Source organism: Pseudorasbora parva, chromosome 2 (assembly GCF_024679245.1).
Source record: "Pseudorasbora parva isolate DD20220531a chromosome 2, ASM2467924v1, whole genome shotgun sequence".
Classification (NCBI taxonomy): Eukaryota; Metazoa; Chordata; class Actinopteri; order Cypriniformes; family Gobionidae; genus Pseudorasbora; species Pseudorasbora parva.
In genome coordinates, this window is record NC_090173.1 from 43018894 (window position 1) to 43041611 (window position 22718).

Sequence of the window (22718 nt, forward strand, 5' to 3'; positions counted from 1 at the left end):
ACCGCTACTGAATCACTTTTACTTTCCCATCACCGCGTTCATCTTCATAAAATCAGTACAGTTAGAGAACAGACTCTACAATTAAAAACTGAAAGGGTCTGTTCAATGTAATGTGATTTAGCCGCTGAGGAAGTGTCAGCACACACGCAGCAGGAGTCAGATTACACGCATCTTGATGAGCTGAATGAGCTCTCGTGATGAGAGCTGAGGTAAACGCGTCCACGCTCGTGGCAGTCATTCTCAGCGTGTGTTCAGCCTGGCGCGTTTTCAGTTCACACCTTTGGAAGATTAACTTTCATAGGAATTAACTTGAGAAGATAAAATATTCACTTTGCTCCTCCGGCTGCACCGTTTCCATGAATGCCTGAGCCGAGCTGAGCTGTGAGTGCGACCCCATCCCCATGTGCGAGTTGAAAACATGCGGAAATAGCTCCCTCTGCTGGCTGTAGTCTTTAGCGACTGGCCAAACATTTTTACCGATAACGCAAATCGCCGATATTTGCGTCACCGGAGTAATTTTTCCAGAAATAAAATGCATAAATCTCTCGTCTCAGGGGGATATGAGAGGGGGGAGCATGATCATTCAAATATACTCCAGGGTTTCTACTGATACAAAGCCATATGCTAATCGCTGAAGTAACCCTTTAAGCCAATAATACGGGATGTACATTTTAGACACAATATTGTCAAGCACAGAGTATTAGTATTGTGATCATCTACTAACAGGAATTATTATATATTTTTTTTATTTTATTTTTTACAAATAGCCTATATAGCATTTGTGTGACCCTAATTTTGTATTTATATAATCCATCTCAACAGAAACATGAGGGATTAATGATCCAGAGTTGATAAAGGAAAAGAGAGAGAGGCTTCTCGGGGAGCTGTGAGTCATTAATCAATCTACATTTGAGATTGGAAACTGTCACATCCCTGCTGGAAGCTGGAGCACAGACATCTGTGGGGTAACGGTGTCTATAAATAGCAACAGTGTCCACGGCTGTGGTTAATCAGGAGACAATATCCTACCATTCTTGAGTACAATTGCTAGAATCTTCATTATGCCTATCTATTAATATCTATAAATCATTTATCAAATAAAACTAGAACAGAACACACAGAAAAGTATCTTTACTACTACTACTACTACTACTACTACTACTACTACTACTACTAATAATAATAATAGCAGATCAATTGTTATTTTTATTTTTATGCATAAATAGAATAAATACAATTATAAACACATAAACATTATTATAGTTATTTATTTACTTTTGCATGTAACATTTAAACTTGTAGTTTTTGATCAACAAAATAAGTAGAAAACACTTCCAACAAAACTAGACAGACAGACAGACAGACAGACAGACAGACAGACAGACAGACAGACAGACAGATCTTGTTTATTCTACCTCAACTGGTTTGCATTTTATCACCGCAAATGATGGGATTTTGTCGTGCCTGTTTTGGTAATAGCATCATCGTCATACCGAGGAGCCCATTGCAGCCTGTGGTGTGAGGTGTGTGTGTCAACAGGGCAGCAGGTGTCATGATTTAGTGCTGGAGCCAAAACTCCTCCTGCTTTCTTCCGTATCCATCTGTTTGGGGACAAGTGCAGAGAAACCAGGCTAAAAACACAGATGACTATATGGGTCACAATCTGAGCAGGAAATAGGCAGAAACGCTAAACATCTCCTTTAACCTTCAATGCGCTTTCCATGTAATGTTTTAGGGATCAGGATGTTTCGTGCTCACTTTCCTCTTTCAATGTGCAATTCTGAGAATTTTCCAATGTTGTTTTTCCATGTAATGTTTTTTTCTGACCTTTTACAAGTGTCCTTCCTCTTGGCGGTGGCAATTTGTTTTGATAAATAATTACTCAAATGCATACACAATTGCTATTGGTTCCAACAAATGGATGTAAAATGTTTTTTATACAATGGAAGGTTTTTTTATTTATTTATTTATTTTTATCTCACATCAATGCAGCTGGGCTTTAATGCATTTCTCTGTGAGGCCACAGTTCCAAGAGACCACTCATTTTACTATTTATTTTCTTCTGTTTTCTTAATCAGTAAAATATATATAAAAATACTTAAGAAGCAAAACTGCATAGTCTCGTTTTGTGAATTAAGTTTATTTTTCTAACCAACATTGATACTTCTGCATCCAGTGCATGCCTTAGCTACATTATAAGCTGTAAATTCTACACAGACCACAAGCGCTGTGATTGGTCTGCCAGAACCCCTCCCTCTGCATGTGTAACGAGTCGCTGCTTACAATGATGCAGAAGTATAAATGAAAATCGGCACGTAGCCCACGGCGCATGTCCGACGCTGAAGTATAAATTAGCCTCAAACATCACTAAATGTGCTTGAACTGCAATCCATGCTCATCTAACATGTGCCTGTGGTGAGATTTCTGCAAAATTATATTATTTTGCTTTAGTCACAGCTCTTTCTGTCAAACATAAACACTAAACGTGGCACTAAAAGCATGTTCAGTTTTGTCTGAAATGGATGACTGTGAATGTGGCAACGTTGTATTACATTGGTTGTTATGTGTATCGTGGCAGTTTGGAGATTTAATGTTCTGTGAATGGCGCTAAAAGCTTAGTGCCCTAATTTGTTTGAGCACCTATAGCACCTACTCTAAACTCTACACTAAAGCCAACCGATAATGTTGACAAAAGTAAACGTGAGATAGAAATATATTTGCTGCTGCAAAAATGCCATTTTAGTTAGCTTCTAAGTCATTGAGCTCTTTAAGTCACATGATTTGTATTCACAGGACTGCAATGGTAATTTAACTGGAAACTAAAAGCTGAAAACGTTTTATGCGTTTTGTCTGTTAATTAACGAGGCAACAGTGTTTTGGGGCCTAAAAATGCAAACATTTGAAAATGGTATTCAAAGTTTTTGAATTTTTGAAAATGATGCCATTATCGTATGTGTAAAGTACAAAAATGTGTATTTGTGAAGACAGTGACATCATGTGCATGCGTATTTAGGGGTTCAGTCCATAGGCGCGTAATCTCAGACTCAGACGTCATGCCCGCGGACCACTGGCTGTTGCATAATGCACACTTAATTGGAAATACTTCAGGACTTTCAGAGTTGTCATCTGATTGGTTAAATTCTACAGGATGTCTGGGAGGTGTGTGTCACGTACTTTAGAAGTCTGTCTGGAAACAAAGATGCTGTGAAGCTAAACCCCCACAGTTTGTCATCTGTGTCAAAGAGTGCTTATCAGGGTCAACTAAACATTGGATTTTCAAAAGTATGTGAAGTATGTCAAATTTGCATCATAGACTCTTTAAAAAACATCCAAGAGTTGTGCACACTGGTCTGTTATGACACTTTTCCACTGCATGGCATGGCGACCAGTCACTGGATTTGTGACACGAGATAACCGCTAGATTTAAATAGTCAGCAACAGCCACTGCAGTATCATTTGTTTGCATTACTTTTTGAAACGACTTGCTTTAAATGACCGATGCATGCAACTTGAAAAAAAAAGGCTTTATCCTGGTCAGTAGACAAGGTGGCGGAGCAACTGTAACAATCAGCCTACAATCCCACCAACTTTGAAGTAGTACTAAACTGCAGTGGAAAAGCAAACCGAGCCAAAGTAAAGTAAGCAGAGCAGTACACTCTACGTTATATTTTCACTCCCCTAAACATGACGAGGAACAAAACAAACTGCGATGGATTTCTTTAAATGTCGTTCAAACATCCTTTTGAGGGGTCCATGGCCAATGAATGCTAGCCTAGAAATCCAACACAGTCTCACCCCTACTCGTCAAATGTTGCCGAACGGTCAAGGGACCCTGACGTCAACTGTTGACGCACAGGGTACCCCTAAATCGCCATTTTTCGACGTACTGGGTAATCCACTGATTTCAACGAGAAACCTAGGACGTCAGAAACAGACGTGTTGGGCATGTGAATGTTATCGTCATGATGGAATTTATTGGGTTATAATTGTTCCATTATGACATGTTGGAGTGTGATTCTCAATTTAATCAGCCAGCACAATTGTATTTACATTTATTTACGCTATGATACACGTTTGAAACAGCAGTCAAACCCCACCCCGCCCTAAACCTACCCATTTGCGTATTATATGATATAAAACACAGACTGTAACAGACAACAGGCACACTTTATTGAAAAATTCAAACTATTCCGAGGCCAAACGATTGAATTGTGAGAAGAAAAGACCCAAAAGCAATCACCTCGTCTCTATCCGCGCCGCGCGCATAGGCCGCGCGCCGCGCCCCGGCGTCACACCGAAGACGCCACAGGTAGACCCCTCGGCGTCACGCGATGGACGAACTGGGAACCCAATTGCTTTCAGTGGGAAACCTTTGGCGTCAACATTAGACGGCAATTCTATCGGTATGAAATCGCGCTGAAGAAGTCTCATTCAGAACACTTCGCGATGTTTGGCATCAGATCACGTGTGCCACATGTTGGTGAGTAGTCATACATATTATGTCCTAATATTTGATATAAAGTATTTTCTGCTTGTCGTTATCGATCATGTTCAGTCACTGCATTGTATCTGTCATCATCTCCACTGAGGCTTTGCATTTCTTTGCTTTCTAAATAAACACACCTTGCTAATAGGGTGATTAACCCCTTAAGTGTCACCCCCCTTTTTGAAAATATACATGAAAATTCACTATCCAAAATTAAATGGTTGCAATTCAAGAATGCTTTGGAATATAGACATAAGTTTGGTCTCATTTTAAAGAAGACAGTCAGCAGAGTATTGCTCAAGTGAAATCACTTCAAAAAATTTAAGTTTAAAAAAGTTATGGAAGTTTAAATGTACTGTAAATCAAATATACTGTACTAGATATTTAATATTTAATATACAATATATATGTTACAAAATAATGTGGACTCTAAAATTACTATCAAATCAAAGCCATATGTCTAATCAATTTGTGTTCCAAATTTGAAGTTGATATCACAAAAATTGAAGTTCCCATGAGATTTTTTTTAGGCGTTGTACCACAAATAGCCACCGGGTGTCATTCGAATTCCATTGATTTTTTTAAATGCAATTTCCTGTGTCAAATGTACATATTTTTGTGTAAATATCACAAAACAGTTTGCAGATATAGAACAGTGAGACTAAGACCTTTCCGACGATATGCATTTTGTCAAGATTAGAAAAGGTTTTTATTATAAATTAAATAAATATGTTAAATAAATATGAAACATGACAACGCCACTTGGGGAGGAGCCCGCTAGAATAATTTAGAGCACCGTTTCCATGGTAACGCAAGGTCCGATTTCAAATCGGTTTGCACAGGATGAATCTTGAGTTCGTAAGCTTTCGATTGATATATAGTTTGTCAACATTAGATCAGGATAAATATAGGATATATTGTTTTAAACATGCAGTGGCAAATGGGCCCACCGGTGGGCCAGTGATACTTAAGGGGTTAAACACTGTCACGTGACGTGCTATAGACCTTTAAACAGTTGTTAATATTTAATAATAATTACTAGTGTAGTTCCAACGTGGCATTTGTAGTAGAAGCACAATAAAAATTAAAATAAAAAACAACACTTGCCATGCGTTTACCACGGTATTGGTAGTTTTAATGTGATATTTGTTGTAAATAAACAGTAGCCACAACAATTGGTAGTTTTAATGTGATATTTGTTGTAAATAAACAGTAGCCACAACAATTACCATGCTTTAAATGCATTTTAATGTAAAATCCAAATAATGTAAATGTAAATAATGTAATGTAAAATCTAAAATCCAAAATCCAAATATTGTTATTTAAATAGTATACTTTATAATGCTATATATTATATATTATGACTTTTTTCTCTCTTTCTTTTTTTTTTTTTTTACCTGAAAAGACCAAAAGGGCCTCTCGGACTCAGTCAACCCATTCTTGTTTGTGGAGATGTAACGGAGAAAACCGAAAGCTGCAACAGCAAATATTTGTAATGGTATGTATGTGTTGGTTTGAACCCTTTATCAAACATTTTATTTAGCATTTGTTGTTACTTATTCTTACAAATCCCATAGCTCAATCAGTAAGAACATATTCCCAAAGTCTTAATAATTCACAAGATTTAACAAGTTGTCAAATTCGTATGATTCTCGTACATATAGCTCTGGAAAAAAGACCACTTAACATGGATTTCTAAATGTTAAGTGGTCTCTTAATTTTTTTTTCCAGAGCTGTATTTGTATATGAAGAGTTCAGATGCAAAAGCCTCAAAAAGCCACTTCGGTCACATGACATCAGATATTCAATTATTTTTTCTTAATCAGATCAGTTGCACTGTTTATAACGTCCCGTTTGCATGTAAATAATTTATGTGATCACAAAATCAAGTGAGTTATCTACATTTTCAAACAAATTCATATGATATAGCTTGCTATTATATACTTTTAATAATGGGAATGCACACATATCTGTGAACTTATTACATAAATGTATTTAACATTTAATTATGCATCGTTTTTTACAGAAATAAATCCTACAGTTATGTTTAAACTGACAACATCATCATCATGTCCTGTCCTGGGCAAATTGGGCAACATGTGTCCTCCAACATATTCGATCTGTGGCCACGTTTTCACATCTTCTCATGGAACACCGGCATTGAGGTCTTCGTGAAACATCTGTCTCATATCTTCCTTGGTTTTCCCTATCTCGTGCATCCTCCTGGTGGTGTCCACTTCATAAGTGTTTTTGGGTGTTGTTGTTTGGGCATGCATAGGACATGTCCAGTGAAGTGCACCCTTTGCTCTGTCACAGTGTCTCAAAGTCTTCACGTGGAGTCTGTGGAGTCTTATGATCTCTTTGATATATGCAGAACCAATATTCATAAACTGTTCTTGATGTCTGCCTATGCCTTTATCATCAGGAGTTTTAGTGAAGGACATATCTATTGCCATCCACTGGTTCTAGTCATGCATTGACTTCATGATGCTATAGTCCAATGTATATTTCTGCATTTGTTGTTTGTTTGAACAAATGAAGATAGTGAGAGTTAATACCTTTTGAAATCAATAATTATTCATTAAAACTTTTATTACAATGGTCACTAAAGTACATATCTACCATAACTACCTCTATCATTATTTCACTATCATTATATCACTACCTTGTTAATGTAACTGTAACATGAATGTACTTTATAGAAGTATTTTCTTACTGAAAATGGTTAACATTTACAATAATCATCAACTATTTTAATTGGCATTTAATTTAGTTACAATAAAAGTGAACAATAATCGCAAATATATAGTATTAAAGTTTAGAATGTAAAATGTTCTTTTTTTGCCTCTATATATATATATATATATATATATATATATATATATATATATATGGGCACTACATTTGTATTTAAACTGTTTGACATTAAATATTGGAATATGCTTACAAAATTGTGTGCCTTCATTGTGCTTTTGTTATATTTGTTTTAATTCCAAGAGTTCAGATTATAAAGGATGGCTTAAAGAAGTTTATGCTTGTAGACCATTGCATAGAAAAAGGATTCTCTTTCAAATATATGTATTATGCAACGCGCTGTGATTGGACTATCTGTTTTAACCCATATAAAACGGCGTTTCATGTTACAAAGTATGTTTTGGTGTTATTACGTCAGTAATACGTTAAGCTAACTATAAAGTGTCGCTATGTTGTGAGAAATGACTCCTTTACTGAGAACCCAACCCTAAGCATTTCTGCACACTTCTATGAACTACAGCGCCATGTTTCCCATTGCATTGATACAATGACAGATATATGGGTAATGTAGTTTAAAAGGTTTCATAATGAAACAATAAATGTTAAGTAAATAACATATTTAATGGACAACTGGATATTAAAATATGTTCATTGTGCAAACCTTTATGACATATATGAGGGCCAAGCTGAAATTGTATATTTTACTGTGAGCACTTTTAAAAAAACCTTTATGGCAGCTTTCCATATATGTCTGAAAACTGTGGCCAACATTATTTAGTAAACATTGCATATGCAGTTGTCCTGCCAATTTTCTCTGTGATACGCTAACCAGACTTTGAGTTAAAGCCATTTGAAACATGCTTTTTTTTTGCTCTTCCAGGGGCCACTTCTGGGTCCCTGGAGGTGTAAGGGCAGTACAACATACACAGATCTATTCTCCTCATCACGGACAACAAACTTTGAGTCACATTTAAATATCAGAGTATTTTGTCTTTTCTATTCTAACGTCATGCTTGTATTAGGTTTTGATATTGTAAGACCATCTGATGAAATACAGAAATATTTGAAAGAAATGTTGTAAAATAATAATTATTACGTTTTATTTTCTTTTATGGATAAACACTAATAAATATAATGGATGAACCTGCAACAACTTGCCATTATCCACTTTCCAGAGTAAACAAAAACTATTTATATTATTTACACTTCATTATTACTATTAAATATAGGACCATGCACCATTAAGTAATAATAACATGAGACATTATCACAATTTCATCTACACCCTCTTCACGTACCTGGCATCGAAAATGTGCATGCTTTAATTTGTATTGCAGTAGTAGATGTACCAGAATGATCAACATGGATCATCTTCAGTTAAGCTTGAAGTGTTTGTAATCCTTCCCTTTATTTCACTGAAAACTGACATACTTGTTACAGCATGCAAGTATATACAACTTTTTGGAGAATTGTACCAAATATAATATAACCAGATAAAAAATGTTTACTTCTCAAGTAAAATATTCTTGGTAATTAATTAGATAACCTAAATAAACTTGTTGAATGTGTATTTACTGTACCAAACACCATACACAATACTCACCATACTTTATCACTCAACACTTTATTGGAGGATACAGTATACAGTTGATAAAGTAGAATAAAGTCAAATTAGATTCAAGATAAATAAAAATGGGTTTTAAAAAACACATTAACATCATATTAATCCATTCACAGCTGCTGAAGCCACACAAATGAGTGCCACATAATCCCATCCAGTCAAGTATGATACAGAAAACAGATTTGATATAGTGTTGGAAAATAATGATTCATTATTACAACTAGACTGGTTTCTGTCTCTTCCCTCTATCATGTTCATGTTCTTCTTCTTCTAAACAGTTCGCCCACTTGTACCCTACAGTATAATCAATGTACAGATGATGTGATCACTGATGTTGTGTAGCCTTTTCTCAACCAGAGGAAGAAGTCGTATAATCTGGCGTTCTCCAGTCCTGGTCTAAAAGTAAAACAACAAACACAATTCAGATTAAGTTTAATGTACAGTCGGGTTAACCTATGTTCTTCAGTAAACTCTCCACCTCAAAATGGGCAGAAATGCCAATTCCTGATTTAAATTTACAAAGCAGCAGTCAGTACATAAAATAATATACACATTGAAGCATTATGTATAATATTGCAGCCCATAATATTAGCCAAGTACTGAACAAAAACTAATTTACCCATATCAACAGCAACCTTTTAAACAGTAGATCTTTTAGAAAGAACTAACCAGATATTTCACATAATTCAAAGAACATTTACTATTTGATTCCTAATATGTCCCAACTCATTATCTTCTAAAGCTACCCAGAACCATCCATGGTCTACAAAACAATGGAGAAATACATGGAGTTTATAACAACTAAATGCTTTTTCCCACACTTGTCTACTTTTATCTAAGACAAACAGACGGAGTAGTTTTTAAGAACTGAAGGCCAAAAGTGTAATTATAATTGTATCAAAAAGGGAAAACAAATATTTACCATTTTAAATAAATCCAAGATACAGAACCTCATTTGCTTATTTTAGGAGTTATTAAAAGATTTAGACATGAATAATGGTACGTATTTTATCAGAGTAGAAAGAATGATCACTGTTGAAATGAATAGTCCTTTGAGAGATCAACATCAAATTTTGTACTACATATTACAGCATTGCTTCAATAAAAGACATACCAATACACTTGCGCATTTTTCTGTCTTCTTCGGGCACAAGATGTCCATCTTCCTTCCTCACCCTAAACAAAGGACTTATTTTCTTAGCTTCGATATAAGGTCTGGTCTTTCTTCTCTTCTGTAAAACAAGAAAATCTCACTTACTATTGTTTTTAAAACATATAAATTAAGACAGTTTTACGCCAAGACTCGCTGAGAATCACTAGAAGCTCTTGTGAGGGTTGACTCTTAAAAGAGCTCTTGAGTTTGATATTGTAGAGATCTTTTAAACAAAATAAATTATATAGCTTTAATAGTTTTTAAAAAACTATTAAAAAAAATACTATTTAATTTTTTTTTTAAATAAATAAAAGTAATCTGCAAGTAATCCTGCAAGACAGAAAGAAAGAGGAAATTGTATTACATTGTATGCAAGTTGTGAGTTCATACATAACTGTTTCTTGCTGTAAAAAAACGATGCATAATTAAATGTTAAATACATTTATGTAATAAGTTCACAGATATGTGTGCATTCCCATTATTAAAAGTATATAATAGCAAGCTATATCATATGAATTTGTTTGAAAATGTAGATAACTCACTTGATTTTGTGATCACATAAATTATTTACATGCAAACGGGACGTTATAAACAGTGCAACTGATCTGATTAAGAAAAAATAATTGAATATCTGATGTCATGTGACCGAAGTGGCTTTTTGAGGCTTTTGCATCTGAACTCTTCATATACAAATACAGCTCTGGAAAAAAAAATTAAGAGACCACTTAACATTTAGAAATCCATGTTAAGTGGTCTTTTTTCCAGAGCTATATGTACGAGAATCATACGAATTTGACAACTTGTTAAATCTTGTGAATTATTAAGACTTTGGGAATATGTTCTTACTGATTGAGCTATGGGATTTGTAAGAATAAGTAACAACAAATGCTAAATAAAATGTTTGATAAAGGGTTCAAACCAACTCATACATACCATTACAAATATTTGCTGTTGCAGCTTTCGGTTTTCTCCGTTACATCTCCACAAACAAGAATGGGTTGACTGAGTCCGAGAGGCCCTTTTGGTCTTTTCAGGTAAAAAAAAAAAAAAAGAAAGAGAGAAAAAAGTCATAATATATAATATATAGCATTATAAAGTATACTATTTAAATAACAATATTTGGATTTTGGATTTTAGATTTTACATTACATTATTTACATTTACATTATTTGGATTTTACATTAAAATGCATTTAAAGCATGGTAATTGTTGTGGCTACTGTTTATTTACAACAAATATCACATTAAAACTACCAATTGTTGTGGCTACTGTTTATTTACAACAAATATCACATTAAAACTACCAATTGTTGTGGCTACTGTTTATTTACAACAAATATCACATTAAAACTACCAATACCGTGGTAAACGCATGGCAAGTGTTGTTTTTTATTTTAATTTTTATTGTGCTTCTACTACAAATGCCACGTTGGAACTACACTAGTAATTATTATTAAATATTAACAACTGTTTAAAGGTCTATAGCACGTCACGTGACAGTGTTTAATCACCCTATTAGCAAGGTGTGTTTATTTAGAAAGCAAAGAAATGCAAAGCCTCAGTGGAGATGATGACAGATACAATGCAGTGACTGAACATGATCGATAACGACAAGCAGAAAATACTTTATATCAAATATTAGGACATAATATGTATGACTACTCACCAACATGTGGCACACGTGATCTGATGCCAAACATCGCGAAGTGTTCTGAATGAGACTTCTTCAGCGCGATTTCATACCGATAGAATTGCCGTCTAATGTTGACGCCAAAGGTTTCCCACTGAAAGCAATTGGGTTCCCAGTTCGTCCATCGCGTGACGCCGAGGGGTCTACCTGTGGCGTCTTCGGTGTGACGCCGGGGCGCGGCGCGCGGCCTATGCGCGCGGCGCGGATAGAGACGAGGTGATTGCTTTTGGGTCTTTTCTTCTCACAATTCAATCGTTTGGCCTCGGAATAGTTTGAATTTTTCAATAAAGTGTGCCTGTTGTCTGTTACAGTCTGTGTTTTATATCATATAATACGCAAATGGGTAGGTTTAGGGCGGGGTGGGGTTTGACTGCTGTTTCAAACGTGTATCATAGCGTAAATAAATGTAAATACAATTGTGCTGGCTGATTAAATTGAGAATCACACTCCAACATGTCATAATGGAACAAGTATAACCCAATAAATTCCATCATGACGATAACATTCACATGCCCAACACGTCTGTTTCTGACGTCCTAGGTTTCTCGTTGAAATCAGTGGATTACCCAGTACGTCGAAAAATGGCGATTTAGGGGTACCCTGTGCGTCAACAGTTGACGTCAGGGTCCCTTGACCGTTCGGCAACATTTGACGAGTAGGGGTGAGACTGTGTTGAGAAATCTAGACGCACCCTAGCGGCAGCAAATTTAATCTGCCCGCAAGTGTCGTCTAGCACATCTCAATACCCTTCTGAGCTGTATTCCTCACAATCTGGACGGGCCAATCACATCGTGTATAGAGTCGGCGGGCGGGGCCATAATGACGACGTCAGAGTTGCGTTTGCATGCTTCTGTTGTCTAGTAAACACAGAAACTGGCGTACGGCGGTCTTTCGAATCAGCTTTGACTGCGATTCTGGAAGACTTGGAGTTAAGCTTTTCTCTGAGAAAAGAACAAAGAACGGCACTGAAGTCATTCTTAAAAAGGGAAGATGTGTTCAGAGTTTAGCCGACCGGATACGGTGAATGTTTAATCTATCAACAAGCTCTGCTTCACCTTCGTTGCTCTGGTTGGTGTAGCGCTATCCTATCGCGTGCAGAGGGAGTTTGAAAGACAACCGTTTATCCCGCCCCTCGGATTGAGCCCTGTCTATGGTGAGTTTCCAGACCAAAACATCTTGATGTGGGTCTGGCTTGTCAGGCTAAGTGAATGCTGGTATGGAGCCCAGACCTTCTGCTGTCGGTCTGAAAGTCTGGCTATGCGGATAAAAAAAAAAAAAAAAAAAACATTTATGTGAGCTTACACAATTTTCTTATTTCATATAATACCATTTTTGTAAAAGTTAATATGATTCTTTAGTATCTAAATGAAAACTTTGTAATATACTTTAATTAAAAATTCTCATTAATATTGTAAGAAAACACTAATTTTACCTAGTCAAAAACAGCTCTGTTTTCATGAAGTCATTTCGGTGCATACGGCTTTAAATGATTAATGACCCTGCCCCTCTGTCCTGTGGGCCGGCCCATGGAGCTGTTGCCCTTGACAACAGTAGCGGCGAAAGAATGGCAACTGGAGTCTCTGAGGACAGATCTGTGCAACTTTATCCATTTTAACCGTAGTCCGACCCGGGACAAGATGACAGCTCCAACTAAATTCGACAATTAAGACTTTATGTACGAGCAGGGTAACGTTAGCGTAGTGAGATACGAATGCTATGTGTTTACTGACAGATTGATGTTACACCTAATGCCAATAAAAACTTTTTTTTCTGTTAATGTCGGTTTGACAGTGATGTGTAACGTTATCTATGCAGTGTAATAACTGTTATAACACAATTTTTATAAACCATCTAAATAATTAAGCTTAGTGTTACTACATCCACGTTAACTTTAAAACCAGCGTACACAGTTTGTAATAACACAATAACCATAATGTGGTCCATGTCATACAAAGTATGCCGTAGTTTAATTTACCCACCTTAGCTGCATTCATCGTGAAGCGTTTCAAACTACACTCACTTCTGAAGGGGCAGCAGGAACATAAAGAGCTGGTACAGATCTGAATCCTTTATTCAGGAGCAGCTTCTTAGCAAAACCTGCTTTATAAGTTACTGACCCTCGGTTATAAAGCAGTCTGGAGAGAAATGCTTTGTGGTTTGCGCAAACATAAAAGCATTGACGAAAACAAAACTCAGCCACTGCGTCTTCAGCAGATTTAGGAACATCAAAATGACTGCTGTGTTCGTTATTACACCCAAGAACAGAACACCACAATCGCTAACACTACGTTCACACCAAACGCGAATTGAGCTTCAAAATCGCGTCTACTGCAACTAGTTTGACGCGTGAACATTTTGAATCCATTCGTGCATCCGCAGCTAATTGGACGCGCGTAGAAATCGAGCATTTGAAGCAAAATAGACACACGTTAAAGGCGCTCCAGGTGAAATATATTAAGCATTAACTGCCACACATGTGGTTCAGCCAATGCACTACCTGGATTATCTTCACTGCATGTATATTTAAATAAAATATAAAGTTATGAAACTTCACTTTGCCCTCAGTCAAAATGATTTGGTAGGCAACAATAGATTAATTGGACCAAATGTTGCCCATTAGATGTACACAAGACGAAGCATATGTCACGTTAACCTCTACAGAGACATCCGAGCCAGCGGCAAACGCCAGAAGGTCTGGCCGAGTGTTCTTTTTAAATAGGTACTGTCTTTATAGGTAAACCACATATTTTAGCTTTAAACAACTATCAACTGAAAAGCATTAAAACTACATTTAGTGACAAAATATCAGTATTTTTTAATTATTTGCAGGGTTTATCACGTCACTTTACACGTGACAGCAGCAAGCAGGCTCCTCATTGGTTAACGTGGCGTGAATTGACGGCAAAGTTCAAATTTTTCACCTCGGGCGTAGACGCGAATTCGCTTCAAACGCGTGAATGCACAAAAAGCACCACTCGCGCAAGACGCTCAATTTGCTTCAAATTCGCATTATTTGCGTGAACTGGATGTGCGAATGAGGCCGAATTGCGTCCATCGCGCCGCCGTCAATGGAAAGGCGTCTATCGCGCCTTTCCATTGACTTAACATGGAAATCATTCGCCCCAGGCGCTCTCTTCACGTTTGGTGTGAACGTACCTTTAGACGCCATTCTGCTCTAGCGCATCAACAATGGCGGACTATGACGACGACAACTTGAGGTCGCTCAGGGCGGGTCTGTGTTGAAACGCTGCTGTAAATCAACAGTTGTGGAATGAGGGGCTTCTGACTGTGTGACATCACACGGTCGAATGGCTCGATTTGAGACAGGAGAAAACATATAAGGAGATTAAAAAAAAAAAAACTTGATGGATTTTTATCATTATATGATGGTTATGTACAGGCACTGCCAACACACATTTCCATACAATCAGCTTGTAAAAGCATGTACCATTATATGACCCCTTTAACTGTAAGGATGTCATGTTGTTGTCAGAGACTTGATGTGCTATAATTATATAATTATATTTGTAGTATTTTTACTAGAATAATATGTATGGTGGCTCTGAGGTGTCAAAACGTCTCTCAAAATGCGTTTTTACAGATGCGAAAACTCAGAAAATCTAACCTGTTCCGAATTTTTTTGGACGGATGAAAGTTTTGGAGGCAGTGTGCAAGCGTGGTAGACATAACATGAGATCGAATTTATTTTTTGACGTGTGTAAATTTCGCATGTGAATTACGGACTGTGAAAAGGCCTTAAGGCTACTAATAAAACCTATCCACAGTGATTTGTTAGTATTAAAGCATTCAATAGATTAATGAGAATCATTTTGCATTATCTAGGCTCCTCTAAAAATATTGAAACGGTATTACATTCAGGTTATATGACACTTCCTATTAGATCTCACACAGTGAATATATTAACAAAATACCCCATTTTCACAGTATGATAATGGTCCCTGATAACTGCAGTGTTACACTTGTATACCATCTTCCAGTGGACCTCAAGAAAAAGAAGCCAATCCAACTCAAGTTATGAGCTGCAAATACAGTCACTTGTAGCGGCTGCCAGATAATGGAACAGCAGCTAGAATGTGCCACTTCTCCGATCAACTCATTCGTTGCACTACAGTGAGATGACAAATATATCAGTCTGACATTTGAGTATCATTAGGTAGCTAGAAGAGAGAGAGCAAGGCTTGAAATTTAGTTGTTATGAGATTTTTTTTTAATGACCATGGGGGTGATTTGGCATTGCCGATGGCCTGGAGGCTGAATCATTCACACTACAAAAATAAATAGCTGTACAATTGCAGGAAGTATTTTTGTTTGTAGGGAAAGTAATGCTAATTTAATGAGCAGCCAAAGTTCAAATTTGTGACCCATTTGAGTAACAAGCACTATTTACAGGTCCACATCATTCCAGATAACAGAGGATGGCAAATGTTATTGGCTAGAGGGATGAATGCCACACTCTGACCTTTCAAACACCTCTTTTAGCTGCAGCTAGAGCTGTCTCAAAAGATCTACCATTTAAATACCTACCAAACTCAGTCTGCATAGATCTGCAATTGAGACTATCTTTACATACATATAACATTGCTTTATTGTATATAAATCTGATAGCTAAACAGAAGACAAACTTTCACATGTAATTAACTAGGCTTTAATAAGATCACTGAGCATAAACAACATAACTCCAGGGCTTCTTTTCATATTGTAAGGGAAAAATGGCAACTGCGATATGTTAAGATCATCCCAAACACTCTACTCTTGAAAACCTCCCATTTGAACGAGGACTCAAAATTGTTGATAAGTGCTTAACCCATATATCTGTTTGCTATTGTATCATTCTCTATAGGCCACAGCTGATTGATTCCCGCTGTATCAGTAACCAATTAGCTTGCTGCTCAACATTCAAATACATGTCTGTCGTTTTAACATTTTGCAGCAAACTTTCAGAAAAGTAGCAGTGCACTGCAGTTTCCCGTAAATTTTAACATTTAAAAGGTTAGCTCAAGAAAGGTACTCAATATATCATTAAATATTCCATGTGACTGTGTTTCGACCTTACTTTTATGAAGCAATGAGAATACTTTTTGGTGCAAAAAAACAAAACAATACACATTTCCACAATTTCTTCTCTTCCGTGTCAGTTATTGACACTGTTTAAATTGTAAACACTGTGTATAGCTGAGTTCTACGTCAGAACGCCAGCTAAGTATTGGTCGGCTCCTGCAACAGCATCACACTCGTGTCATGGTGCTCACGTCAGAGACTTAAATAAAGTTATTTTTTGCTTTATAAAATTAAGGTTGAATACTGTAGCTGGTCTATTTTAACAAGGTCTTTACTACCTTTCTGGACATTGAAAGTGGTCATTGTGTTGCTGTCTATGAAGGGGTAAGATAGCTCTCGGTTTTCATAAAAAATTAATTTATGTTCTGAAAATGAACAAAGGTCTTGCGGTTTGGAATGACATGAGGGTGAGGAATTAATGTCAGAATTTAAGATGGCATTCTTAATCCTTTGTGCATTATTGCATGGTCTGTTTGAATTCCTAAATAATCAACCATTTACAAGTTCAAAGCCAAGTGTCATATTTTACAGTCGTGCATTTAATTCCAGGAGTTAATTACTAAGTATCAATGATTTAATGATGTTTTATTAACATAGTTCAGGAGGAACACATCAAAATAAGCTACTCAAGTGTCACAAGCTGTCTATAATCAGTAAGCAACAAATACTCTGGTATCACCAGCTGTCTACAATCAGTAATCAACATATCTACCCAATCAGCACAAAGGCAGGCCATAATCACAGTCAAACTCACTTTAGCATTCTCTACAGTCTTCAGAACAGGTTTCGCCGAACAGCTGCCATGTCGGAGATGGAACTCTTCCCATCCCCTTTTAACTACTTTCATATCAGCCCTGTTGGAGTGGCAACAAGTTTTCAAGCATAAACAGACTAATCTTAGTAGAAGAATTTCCTCTTCACTACCACAACACTGACCAAGCAATTTCATTGACAAAAAACGCTGGCCGTGGAGCTTGGCTCGCCAAAGTCACATTACTTTGGCTTTCAGAGTGATGCCCATCCACCCAGATTGGTGGCATTTATTCAGTATCCGATGGCACGAAAAATATTACTTTGTCATCCAATTCATTTTTGGCTGTAAAAGCAGCCACAAGATCTTTGACATGCTATCGGAAGAAATTTGCTGGATTCATTCCAACAACTACACAATTCCCTACCTTATTTACCTGCTCAACGATTTCTTAATCATATCGCCCCCCGATGCCATCCCAGCAGCTCGTCTCATCACAGTTCAAAATGTTTTTTCCAAGCTAGCTGGTCCAATTGCCCAGAAAAAAAGAAGTGGCCCAGACACATACATTGAATTCCTAGGCATCATTCTGGACAGAAATTTGACAGAATAATCCTGGTCTCATCCACGTTATTAGACAGCCCAAAATGCTCTAAGCTCAAATGACGAAACTATCTCCTACTTTATCAAATAGAATAAGACAGACCAGTCCAAAAAGGCCATTTTAGGCCATTCATCAATCCAGCCTTATCAAACACTCATCATACATTCTTTTCATAAATTCAACAAGTAAAGACCTTTCAGACCCACTTTTTACAAACTAACCAGTCACACGCTTTTGGTTTCAAAAACATCTGAACACCTTTCAGGCCACTCTTTTCACATAGGCGCTGCAACCACAGCCGCCCAAAAAGGACTTTCACAGCAACAGATTTAAGCTCTTGGTCATTAGTCATCCGAAGCTTTCAAAAGCTATATTAGCTCTAACTGCTTCCACGTCAAAAAACTGACCAAACCCTTATCAGCTAAACCAACTCTAACTTGTTTGATTGCTGGCGGGGCTTATCCATTTGATCGCTGTGAGTATTGAACTCCGTCGTAAGGTTCAAGAGACCTCAAAATCGGTAAGAGCTAAACATCTTCTTGTCTACATCAGCGGGGGCTTACCCGTCCAATCTTAGTGAGTATTGAACTCCCGTCAAACGTTGCAAAAAGCCCATCTAAAATATCTAAACGTCTACCTAATTGTCAGCGGGGACTTACCCGTCTGATCGCAGCGAGTATTGAACTCCCGTCAGATGCCGCAAAAGCCCTCCCAATTTAAAATAACCGAATATTCACCTCATCATCAGCGGGGCTTACCCATCCGATCACAGCGAGTATTGAACTCCTGTTGGACGCTGCAGAAGGAGCAATCTTAAATAATAATAGACATACTCCTCGTTTTCAGTGGTGAATTACTTGTCTTTTTACAGTGAGTATTGAACTTTCATCGATATAGAGAAACCTTTGTGATCCAGCAATTAGCTGTCTCCTCACGAAACACCGCAACATCAGTATCATAATTTATATGTTTTTTGGGGGATACACTTCCTGGCTGCTGTCCTAAGCTAATTTTGCATTATTGGGGGGATACTTTGCATTGCTTGCCAATTACCAAACTCAGAGCCCTCTTCCTGGACAACATGCCAAATACGTTCAACACTTAATCGATCCGATTTATTTGTAAGTGTAAACTCATGAGATTATGTTTTATTAACGTAGTTCGGGAGGTACACGTAAAAAATAAGATGCTCAAGTGTCACTAGCTGTCTATAATCAGTAATCAACATATCCACCCAATCAGCACAAAGGCAAGCCATGTATTATCACAGTCAAACTCACCTAAGGATTATCTACAGTCTTCAGAATCCCTCCACCATATACCTGGTACTCTGCGTTCGGGCCAATTACCAAGCTCAAAACCCTCCCCCTAGACAGCATGTCAGGTCCTTCTCAAAAAATAAGCATATGTGATAAAAGTTCATTATTTTCCATAATGTAATTATAAAAATTAAACTTTCATATATTTTAGATTTATTGCACACCAACTGAAATATTTCAGGTCTTTTATTGTTTTAATACTGATGATTTTGACATACAGCTCATGAAAATCTAAAAACATTAGCATATTTCATCTGACCAATAAAAGAAAAGTGTTTTTAATACAAAAAAAAAGTCAACCTTCAAATAATTATGTTCAGTTATGCACTCAATACTTGGTCGGGAATCCTTTTGCAGAAATGACTGCTTCAGTGCGGCGTGGCATGGAGGCGATCAGCCTGTGGCACTGCTGAGGTGTTACGGAGGCCCAGGATGCTTCGATAGTGACCTTAAACTCATCCAGAGTGTTGGGTCTTGAGTCTCTCAACTTTCTCTTCACAATATCCCACAGATTCTCTATGGGGTTCAGGTCAGGAGAGTTGGCAGGCCAATTGAGCACAGTAATACCATGGTCAGTAAACCATTTACCAGTGGTTTTGGCACTGTGAGCAGGTGCCAGGTCGTGCTGAAAAACGAAATCTTCATCTCCATAAAGCTTTTCAGCAGATGGAAGCATATAGTGCTCCAAAATCTCCTGATAGCTAGTTAGTGTAATTCTGTGTATTATTTTTGTCAAAGTGTATGTATTTATGTGGATGTATGATGGATATATATTGATATATATGATTAGCCTGCCGCTAATCATATATTCCACTCTCCGTTGACAAGTGTTAACTTCCTGGAAGGCAGGTATTCTGCTGAAGTTTAAAACTATTGGGTCTGCCCAGAGCCACTCTGGATCTGCCACAACCAATCACTAGCGCTTGGTCGTGACGTAAGTCATCTCAAACTAGCGCACGACATCTCTAGCTGTGTCTCATTTCGGAAGGTTGTGTCCTCTGGAGGGTGCATTCGAAGTCTGCATGCGCCATGAGGCTGTCTCATTTCAAAAAAGTGAGTAGGACACTCCAAATGCGACCTTCGAATGCACCCTTCTTTCACAGGAATTCGAAGTGTGCATGAGTTGTATCCTTCGCTGATGCAGATAACCCACAATTCTTTGCGTCGCCATTAACAACCATACATTTTATTTGATATTATTCGAAAAATGGCGCCACTGCCAGATATACAATACATATAAGCTTAGATGTGGTGTTTCAAAATACAATGTGTAATTCAAAGTACAGGTAAAACACCTGTAAATGTAAGAAGTTTCAAGCTTGTTTTTGTTTTTTAAGCTGTATTACCTCAAACAGATAGTTGTGGTAAACAGGATTACTAGTGTTTAGTGCTTTTTAAAAGTTAAGAACAGTACATTGCTGTCAAGGCAAGAAACATTTCATAGGCATTTTCAAGTTATAAATCATTTTCATTCATATAACTGGTGTGAGCGCGCAATGAGGCTGAACGTGTTGGCATAGCAACGTGATACTTCCTGCCTGTGTGTCCTACACGGGACGTCTTGTTTAATTCTGATTGAGGACACTATACTGCATCCTTCACAGGATGTGTCCTCTGGAGGACGCAGCCTTCGAAATGAAATGAAATGAAATGAAATGAAATGAAATGAAATGAAATGAAATGAAATGAAATGAGACACAGCTAATGTCATCGCTCTCAGCCACTCCCTCTGTTTGCTGATTGGACCGGTTAAAATTTGATCGGAGAATCCCAGAGAATATATTGCAATCCCAGATGGAGTACTGAAGGAAAAATGAGCGGAAGTACGTAGGAAGGCGAAACCAGGCTAATATATGATACCAGTGTCAAAAGACAATTTTCTGCTGAAAAAGAATGGACAAGTTAAACTAAACTAATAGACCTGTTTCAGAAAAGCTATAAAATGGTGAATTGGTAACCTAAAAGAAAGAGGTCTCTATATTTTGTATCACCTGCATTTATTGAACTACATCACAAAAACGTGTTCCCAAGCGAGATGGATCACAGGTCAGACCTATTTCACATTTTCACTATGGGATTTTTCATAGTTCCCTACTCATTATCAATGAATGGGACTTTAATCTGCTCTCAGATGGTTACCACTCTCCAGGGACCCACATCCACCGCCTCTATCCTTTTCATCTGTGGCTTTGATCAGAACACAGTCAGGCACTTCTATGCTTCTACCCTGGAACTTGTTTGTTTCTGACGTTCAAAAACTGGAATATTCCGAGACATTTTAGGTTTTCCTGCACCTTTGGCTATATGTGAAATAAATGCGATGCAAGAAGTCATCTCTTTCACTTAAAAGTGCATTCTTAAAAGCAACCGCATGCCCTCTCGCTTTGGGCAGCATACTCAGGATTTAACTTCTTCATTCTCAAAGTTCCTAGGCTGCTTGAAGGCACTCCAAATGAGCAGTTCTTGGACTTTCTAGAATACCAGCTTCTGGTCTGTGTCACCTCATTTGAAGGGCACATTTCATTATGGTTGTTGTAGTGCTCTGTTTGGGATTTATTTTGACCCCCAAAAACTAAATATATGTAAATCTAATTTGATTTAAGATAACATACAGTGATACATACACCTTTATGTATTTTATTTTTTTTATCAGGGATGAAAGGGGTCATTGGAACAATTTATTTATTTATTTATTTTTTGAAGCCTAAAACTTTTCTGAAAGTGTTTGGCAAATAAATTGCCCCTAAAGGCAGTTTAAGGTATCAGTGCAGTCTGTCTACTTGTAAACATAGATGAATCTTCTTGGACAGGACAACAAACTCTCTTGGAGCATCAAGATTTATTTTCACAGATCCATGCATTGATGACAGTGCATATTTGACACCTATATTTTTACAGCTGCTGTCAGCAGCTTCCTTGCTCTAGATTTATGTCAGACTTTTAATAACTGTCTTTGCACTGAGCACTGTATTTCCTATTGTTTCTTTGACAGAATTGAGTCTAGTTTTATTAACAAGCATCCGTTACTCAGAATTGAAATTTGGGTCTCTTCTGTCTGTTCCAGCCCGCCAATGAAAGATATTATAAATAGCGCTGTGGCAGAATTTTTGGAAGGGATTTTTTTTCAGAGTCTCACTGAGTTATAATGAGTATCAGTGAATAGAATAGAATAGAATAGAATAGAATAGAATAGAATAGAATAGAATAGAATAGAATAGAATAGAATAGAATAGAATAGAATAGAATAGAATAGAATAGAATA

General features: G+C 37.2%; 2 long non-coding RNA genes across 2 annotated transcripts in view; one reads left to right on the forward strand and one right to left on the reverse strand.

Moving 5' to 3' along the window:
- LOC137044478 (uncharacterized) overlaps nt 1-22718 on the forward strand; it is a 379696-nt gene that overhangs the window by 56417 nt on the left and 300561 nt on the right. The window lies entirely within an intron of this gene.
- On the reverse strand, nt 8854-12120 carry LOC137054271 (uncharacterized). The gene is made up of 4 exons (XR_010899963.1): nt 11680-12120; nt 10948-11040; nt 9976-10093; nt 8854-9257 (listed from the first exon to the last, which is right to left on the reverse strand). It is a non-coding gene; the product is annotated as an uncharacterized lncRNA (long non-coding RNA).